Source organism: Triticum dicoccoides, chromosome 2A, assembly GCF_002162155.2.
Source record: "Triticum dicoccoides isolate Atlit2015 ecotype Zavitan chromosome 2A, WEW_v2.0, whole genome shotgun sequence".
Taxonomy (NCBI): domain Eukaryota; kingdom Viridiplantae; phylum Streptophyta; class Magnoliopsida; order Poales; family Poaceae; genus Triticum; species Triticum dicoccoides.
Genome location: NC_041382.1, coordinates 2,457,422 through 2,466,667, shown reverse-complemented (window position 1 = coordinate 2,466,667; position 9,246 = coordinate 2,457,422). Strand labels below are relative to the sequence as shown.

The 9,246-nt window shown below is 38.4% G+C and overlaps 1 pseudogene; it reads right to left on the bottom strand.

Annotated features, from left to right (window-relative positions):
- Positions 1 to 1,646: 1,646 nt before the first annotated feature.
- LOC119352588 lies at positions 1,647 to 9,021 on the bottom strand (annotated as a pseudogene).
- Positions 9,022 to 9,246: the final 225 nt, after the last annotated feature.

Sequence of the window (9,246 nt, the reverse complement as noted above, 5' to 3'; positions counted from 1 at the left end):
ATTGGTGGCTCGAGGGAGGAGGGGGTGCGGGGCTTGAGAACGGAAGGGATTGGCTAGGTTTTCACCGCACACCTCGCTGGTTGCATATTTCTGGTACGTAGAATCACACGCAAACCCACCTGATTGCCTGGACCCTGCACTTAGAGGGTGCTTGGATCCAAGGGACTATTTTTAGTCTGACTAAAAATAGTCTCTTTTAGAGGCTAAAGTTCCAAGCACCCCTGACTAAAGAGAGGCTAGGACTAGTCTTGAGGCTAAAAACTTTTAGTCATAGGAAACCTACTAAAATATGTATTAGCCCTCTCTCTCCTTATTTAATTCCTCTACTTTAACACATGCGAGTTCTGGATTGGATGGTTTGGAGGATAATAAATGCTCAATAATTTGATTTTAGTCTATTTAGTATTTGGATCCAAGCATGGGTGAGGCTAGCAAGTTTTAGTCCCACTACTTTTAGTCATGGGACTAAAACGCATCCAAGCACCCTCTTAGACTAGCCACAATGGATAGTAACATACATTAGTAACATACACATATCCCTAGACTATGTTACTACCTTCATAGTGGGTAGTAACTTAAGAGTGATAACATGCAAAGATTCATTTATTAAGTTATAGACTCATATTGCATTGGGACATGTGATGTTACAGTAACTAGCTAAGTTACTACAAGTACCTCTCTCCTCATTAACTCATTGCCACATAAGCAAATTTGCTGAGTTGGATTCGAAGTTACTGCTGAAGTTACTCCCACTATGGCTAGTCTTAACCAGTCCCACTAGTCATTATCTCGTGGAGTTGCTGTAAATGTGCAAAACAACCAACGGTTGACCGAATGCCACCAAGTAAAATCGCACTACAGTAAAAAAATCGAACGACCCAGAAGCATTAGCGCTCGCAAGTGCCCTCGCTAGGCGGGTAGCCTAGCGGGGTTTATATGTTCAATATAGTACGCACTCTCATGCGTACTCGAGAAAAAAAAACGCCGTGAGGCCGCTCTACATTGTCATGCCGACCAACACCCCACACGTGCAGGCCGCCGTGTGCTGCGGCAGCGGAAACAATATGTCCATCCGCGTGCGCAGCGGCGGGCGGGTATGAATACAAGGGCCTGCCGTACCGGTCCGTGCCGTGCCATTCTGAACTTCTGATTCAAGCCCGGATGCCTTGTGTGCTGCTCCCCTCGCTGGTACTTTGTAGTCGGCTTTAGTGTGATGAACATTCAGGTCCGGCCCATGTACAAGTCGATTGGGGGGCCTGCTGCCATGGCAGCGCTTCTGGATGATGTAGCTTTGTAGTATAAAACCCCGGGTCTATCTAGTGGTATTAGCTTAGTAAATACGATGTTGTGATGATGATACTACTGGAAGTATTTAAACTTTGATACTGTACATCACAAATAGCACAAGCTAACCGGCTTCCTTTCAAAATGTCCTGGCTCAAGATTTTACTCAATTCGTTCAATACCCTAAACTTGAAGAGATATTACAAGAACATGCACAAGTACATGTGTGATTATTTGGAATTTGCAATTACACTCCGAGTTTGAAATTTCAAATACATAAAACACAAGATGTGCTTATTTTATTGGATAATAGAAATAGAAATAGAAATAGAAATAAACAAGGGGCATAAACATCCCAGACGCTAGAGGGGGATTGGGTCGACGAACTGCTGCTTGACCCTATCTTTGTTCAGACGGCTGAATGTGTAGCGGTCCTTCTTGTGATGATACGTGAAGACCATGCTCTTGGTCATTCTCGCGACTCATTCTACAAGTGGGAGCATCGCACGACGGTCAAATCGTGTCTGATTGGTAGTTTTCCATGCATCTTCAACCATATTATCCAGCACAGCAAAAGCTACATCACCCGTAACGTGGTACTGGTTGATATAGCTATCCACAGAGCTGGCCACATCCTTCTTGTTCTTTCCATGCTGTGAAGTATGAACACAAGCATATAATTAGTTACTCGATCCATTTTGCTAAAGTTGCAATTAAACAACATTTGGATATGATGAAGGGACATGTGTATAGCTACTAACCAAGCGTGTATATGCGTACTACAGCTATATATTTACCTTAAATGAAGTCATGTCATTCACCAAACGTGCCACAACACTGCCAGCCATTACAGCATCGGTGCAACCGATGGCCCACTCAAATGCTTCTGTTGTAGCTTCGTCACCCATACCAACAAGTAAAACAACAGATAGCATTGCAATAGCTGAAGAGATGAGCGAGCACTTGAGGTGATCTTCAAAGCTTGGTATGTAACTGTTATGAAACCATTCAGATTCCTATTGGTAAGACCTACACAGACTTTGTATCTGCGTGCATGCATTGCAAGGTGGATACTGTTGTTAGATTAATTAAGAGCTAAATTAATAAGATTCTGGTGAATTTAGGGTAGAATAGATATATACCGCTTTCCTACAATAAGAAACACGGTACTTATGATTGGGTTTCAGTTGATCCTCAATCTCTATGAAGGTATTCATCAACCTGACATAGAACTTTTTCAAGTACTCTGGTAATAGAAAAACAGCACTCTCGTCCCATCTGCATGTAGAGCCAGTTAAAAAAAAGTTTAGGCCGGCACGCAAGTATGATATTATAGGGCAGGATTGCCACAAGGAGATTAATTAGTGCCAACCTTTGTATGGCTTCAGTGAGCTTTTCAGCCTCTTCCAAGGTAGCATGCATATCGAAAGTGTCATCTAACATGGATGTCAACACAAATACCTTTGCAAGGATTATTCGTGCATGTCCATACTCTTGCTCGAAGTGCATAGTGTAGGACCAGAAGTAGCATTCAACTATACGATTCCGAGAGTAGCTTAGTTCCACCTCTTCATAGAGATCGTTTCCCCACCTAAAATCAACGTTAATTTGATGTTGTTAGAGATTTGCTTCGTACACCTTTTTACAAACTTTTATTTTTTTGGTGCAATTGAACAGGAGTAAGATTTACCCATTTAATTACAAAGGATATTATGGTCATGGAAAAAGTACCCAACCCTCTTGCAACCCATGTTACATATACAACCCTCTTTTAGGCCCATCCGCTTTACGAATCTAGGGTTTTATTATTATTTTTCTCTCACACCCACCCACAAATCAAACAAAAAAATGAGGGTTCTACGCTACATAACTACAATAAGTTCATGTACTCGTCAAACCTAGCTTAAGAATCATGCAAGTTTACAGATTTGTTATTGTCCCTGCCATGAAAGTCATTGCCGCTACTTTAGTCGCCGAGGAAGTGCTGCAACTCAAGAACGGGGTTGCGGTTAGACTGGGCGCCCATGGAGAAAGTGTTGCAACACACATGGGCCGGGCAGAACTATGTAATTCTGCAGTGTGACACTCTCGGTAGTACCCATGTCCACGTGACATTGACGTTCAAGATGGCACTAAAAAGTTCTCTGTTTCTTTCTATCTCTTTCATGTTTTCTTCACTTTTTAATTTTTGCTTCTATTTTCTCTGTTCATTTAGCCGAAATAGAACAATATATTTTAGAGATACATGAATGCTTATTTTAAAAATATGTTCATGTACTTTTAAAAGGTGTCGATATATTCCAAAAATATGTTTGTCTATACAAAAAAAGTGTTCACAATTTTTTAAATGCTCATGCAATTAAAAAGCGTGTATGCAGAAAGATGTTCATATAGTATAAAAAGGCAGTTCACATGTTTTAAAAAATGATCATGTAATTTTAGAAAGTCTTCCCACATTTTAAAAGAAGAGGTTCTTGTGATATTAAAGGTGTGCACATATTTAAAATTGTGCGTGTACTTTAAAGAAGTGTTCAAGCCTATTTGTAAACAATGCTTACATAATTTAAAAGTTTTCACATAAGCAAAAAATAGAACATAAAAATAATATAAATCAATAAAATAAGAAAAAGATAAAAGAGAAAAGGTAAAGGTAAAAGAAAAGGAAAGGTAAAACCCAGAAAAAGACACTAAAAACTGGACAAAAGCTGGTTCCTAGGAAAATACATAAAGGGAACCGCAACAAAAAACAAATAAAAAATAGATGAAAAAAACGCCCACGGTTTGGGAGCCACGTGTCGGGTAATCCGGGTGTATCTTGGAACGAGTAAGATATAGAGCTTGGGCCTGATTACTCGTCATTTTTTATTAGTGCCACATGGACTCCTAGGAAGTACAAAAATACCCTTTTCAAAGTTTTGTAAAGGGGGTGAACTGAAGAAAACCTCAAATTGTTAATTTTTTTATATCTTGATAATTTAAGTTGGAGATCCAGCAATGATAAAGCTACATGTATAACGCGTACCGACAAAAACCCTTGAGCTCCCTCTGGTGAACACACTGCAGAAGATTAAAGTTGAGCTTTGCAAGCTCAAGCAGAGAAGGGTTGCATGTTTTCTCTTGTCCATACTCTGCAATGTAATATGGTGCATCTATTCTCTTCAATGTCCTTGGATATGGTATCTCCAGATTTCGTTTGACTTGCTCTAATAAAGGATACTTAATATTGTCCCCCATGGATTCAAGATGATGCCTTGCAAATGAAATGGCTTCATCAAGTTCTGATTCACCGTGGATTGAAAGGTAAGATGCGTTGTATAAACTTAATAGTGCCCTTGGTTCATTAGTTATATCCTTGTTGAAGCTCCCATCGCCGTCCTTGAATTTATTGAATACATCTATAAGATAAATTAGTGGAATGTATTAGAAATTGATTCCTATTAGGGATGAAATGACAATTTAGCTTAACGATAAAAGCAGAAGTGTCATTTAGTTCATTATAAAACCCTAGTAAGTTCTAGGTTGTTTGAACTTCCTTTCATTTCAACAAGGTGCAAGATATAAATAATTCTTACTTCCTGGGTAGCAGTGGCGGATCTAGAATTTAACTAACTGGGGGCAACATTACAGAGGGTAGCAGTTTTTTGTCAAAACACATTATAAATAGTTAATAAAGTATTGTATATACATATGAATGCACTAGTTAAAAAAGTTGTTCAAATTGTTTGTGGGGGCCATGGCCCCACGACCTCACCCCTACATCTGCAATTGCTGGGAAGTATGAGGAGGTTAGAGAAATAAAACCTTCCATTATCTTAAATACTTCAGAAGAAGTGATGCTTCACGTTTTCCAAGGAAGTGTATGAACAATTGTTCTTCGTGTTATTATCACACAATCTCATCAAATATGTCTTCAGGCAGTCCTGTTGAATATTGCATGTGTTTAGGTATAGTTCTCTATGTTTTGTATGTGCTAATGCATTTAGTTATAGTTCTCACTGTTTTATCCACTACCTGTAAAGACGATATTGGCATGTCGGTGACCACTAACGGGAATTCGGCTGAATGTTAGCATTACAATTCACCTCACGATGAGGCCCACATTGGTGTTTACACGACGAGAACCTTGTGATGCCACAACTGAAGGGCCAATGGACCACTCCTCAATAGTGTGAGGAGCAGCCAGCCTTTAGTCGACACACTACTAACATATGTATCATTTCCATGCCATGTGCAGAGATGTAGTGGGGCCAATGAATAATGTGTTCCCACTTCTGTACCAGAAAAATTTGGGGCCAAAGAAGAACATTTCCCAGTGTTCTCTCTTCTACAACCATACTATAATCCTTCTATTTCAAAATATAGTGTGTATATATTTTATCTTAAGTAGATATTTATAAAGTTTTACTAAAATATATCTATTATTATAACATTATATGATGGGCTAACCAGAAAAAAGACATAATAGAAAATCCCACAAAAAAGCAAAACATCCGATCGTTGTTTTTGTGGATAGTGGCTATCAACGTTAAATCTTAACTATGGATTTTAAGTAATATAATAACATGGATCTTCCCTTCCTATCCAAAGTCAAGGCTCATGACAAGACCTTGATCTCCCAGCCTTGCAAATCCCTTACTACATACGTCGCCCACACAACCTCATTGTCACATATCCTCGCCCTCCTCCATCCCGTACTTAACAACACAATTCGCCTCTCCACCACCATGAAAAACTAATGGTGGCGGCATTACGCGCAATCGGTGACAGGAGGGTTATGTACCCCGCCTGAGCAGTGATGTCGTACCTGTTCGCCGCAGTTAGGTTTACAACCTTGTGCTTAATTAATCGTTGACCACATAATCAATGCTCTCTAAGATCATTGTTCACGCTATGTCAAAAAGGCCACCATGCACTAGCGACAGTATCAAATCATCGCGAACATGCACACATTCATTGATTGCTAGGTATGCTCTAGCCTCATGGTAATTAATAAATGAAGGAGGGTTTGGTAAGAGTTGTTGCACAATAAATGCATTCACTCAAAGACCATGTCCTAGGTAACTACAAAGCCCATGGACTCACCAACCTAGAAAGAGTTGGTGAGAGTTAAGAATGTCTTTTTTATTTGAGAAAGTCTAATAAGGTACATTCAGCAGGCTGTAAGGCTTAAACAATTATATTTTTGATGAGCTGGATGAGTGAGAATGGGAGAGAGAACAGAGGTGGTATGTATATTAACAGCCAGATGTAGCACGGGCTCCAGGAACCATTGTGGGAGTGTAAGGTGGACTATGCATTAATAAAGTAGTACTTGTTAGCAACTAGCTATTATACTTGTTGGCTATTAGGTTGGCTATATGTGACTTGGCAACTCTATATAGCCGATAGTTGGATATACTATTAACCATGCTCTTACAGGCTCTTGCTCGGTGGGCGACGACCTAAACCCAAGATTTTAGGAAGACACGTAGCTAGAGAACTCGTCTCTAAGCATACAATACCCAAACATACACAATATCGTTCAACGGAAAGATGTTTCCATTGCATCTGTTTTAGGCGAGGTTCTGCTGAATATTGAGTTTTGGCAGGCCCTTGCTAGAGATAGGTGGATGACATTTCCACATCTGGTTAATCGGTTGATGACAATAACCTCTCATAGGAAGTAGGTGTCTTGCATTTGAGGTTACATGTTCCGGGTGTTTCCACCATCAAAACAATGTATCCGGCTCATCAATTATGGCCATGTTTTCCCTAGGAAACTCAAAATTCATTTAAAGATAAGGTTTTTTATGTGATATTTAGATAGGGAAGTTGTCATGGCTAAAGATAACCTATGCAAATGTAGGTAGCAAGGTACACGAAATGTTGTTTCTATCTCAACAATGAATCAATCTAGCATCTATTTCTAGGTTACATGTTTGCCATACTTCTCTAATATAATGTTCCTGTAGCGTATAATTTACCACCACCTACAAGTATAAGTACTACGAATATACTCAGAGACTGGTGGCTGGGAATTCATTCTAGGCTAAAGGCTCAAGTCTGTATGGGGGTATGCGCTTTAATTTGGCCAATATGGAACTATCGTAATTGTTGTGTTTTTAAGAGGATGAAAGTTCCAATTTTTCTCAAGATTATATTCAAGGCTATCAGTTGGATCCATATGTGATACTATCTATGATGTGTGGGGCTCGTGCACCAATGGACTCTGGGTGCAACTGATGGGAGACAGGAGAACATGCTATATTCAAGCAATATGGATGGTGGTCCAATAATAGGATTAGTGAACCATGCTACATCATGTAATCTTACTTCCTTCTAGTTGTCTTAGCCCTCTAGCTTTTTGTACACATGTGTGAGATGTTTTGGATCTTAAAACTTGTGCAAATTAATTGACGCAAAGGCTAGCTTTTCCCCCACTTGTCAGAGAAAGTCTCATCAAGGTGTAGTTCCTTTTGCTAATGTTGTCGATTTTTCGATGGATCCCCTAGCAGCATGTTAACATACAACAGATCAAATAGGTCATCCCTTGATTGCCGATGTCACTATCCGTCGTACAATCTCGGGTGATCACTCTGTATCTCAGCTTCCAACATATAGTCAGCCAGTTAGTATTTTACTACTTTCAGCTGGTTTTTTTATTTATTTCATTTGTTATATTGATTTTTTGATATTATTTCAAACTATTTGATTTCTCAAGATTATAATCTATTCATTGGGATATTGATATAGACTTCTTAATATGCAATTGAACATAGGAAAGCATGTCTACTTAAGAACAAAGAGTGTACCCCGACAATGGTGTCCATGTAGCCCATTTTGTACAAATCAGCGATATAATTTGTTTTTACAGGTACTATGTTTATTACTCACTGAAATTCTTCTTCTTCATGAGACTAGCTAGCAAAGGATCAGATCTTTGGAAGAAATGAAGATGCAAAGAAAAGTTGGACAATTTTTCAGCCACCAAATTTTTTTACTTTCCAACACAAACAACATGGTTATATACATGTTTGCATATTAACTGGTTGACACTTATATATTTATAACTATAAAATCACCTTTTGAAAAACACTATTAGAAAAAGCACTATAGATAGACCTAAGTATAATTTACAACAAAGATGTTTCCCGTGCATTTGCATGGGCCACTATCCTGGTTATAAAAATATCAACATCTACGAGATCAAAATAATATCATTAGATCATTTGGTGTGGTAGATATTAAAAAAATTCTATAAACTTGGTCGGAGTATATAGATTTCGGATTGAGAGAAAATCTATATGCACTACATTTTGGAATCAAGTGAATATGTAACTTACAATCCAATCTCATTTGTTCCTAACTTGAATGCCAAATTCAATCATCTAAATATTTTGCAAAATATAAATTGACATGACAGTTTGAGAGGAATTTACATATAAATATGAATTCTAAAGTATATGTAACATATATAGGGATATAGATACCTGGAGATACCCAGACCCCGTGCTCCCGAAGCAAGCGAAAGCAAAGAGCAACCTCATTGAGGCCAGAACTATTGAGTTCACTTTGGTGGATTTTGTTTATCACTGTATTGATATGTTCTTCAAACAGGTGATCAATTCCGAGACGTTCGAGTGTATCCACTAAAGTCATTTTCTCTAAGAGAGTACTATTGAACGTCTTAAATAACAGTCGTACATCCTCCTTCAGTATGGCTGCTTTCACACGCATGCATTCTTCGGATACCAGCATACTTAGATGAGTTATGACTACCCAAAACGAAAAGGGGATACATCGAATGTAAATAAATATGAAATGAAAAATATGAATACCACCTTATTTTGAGTTTGTTTTGTTTCTTAGAAAATATTATTTATTAATTTCATTATCATCTATTTGATAATTTACTATCTAGTTTATGTTTACACTTTACACACCAAATAATGCATGAAGAAGGATTTATTTGCACATTTTAGA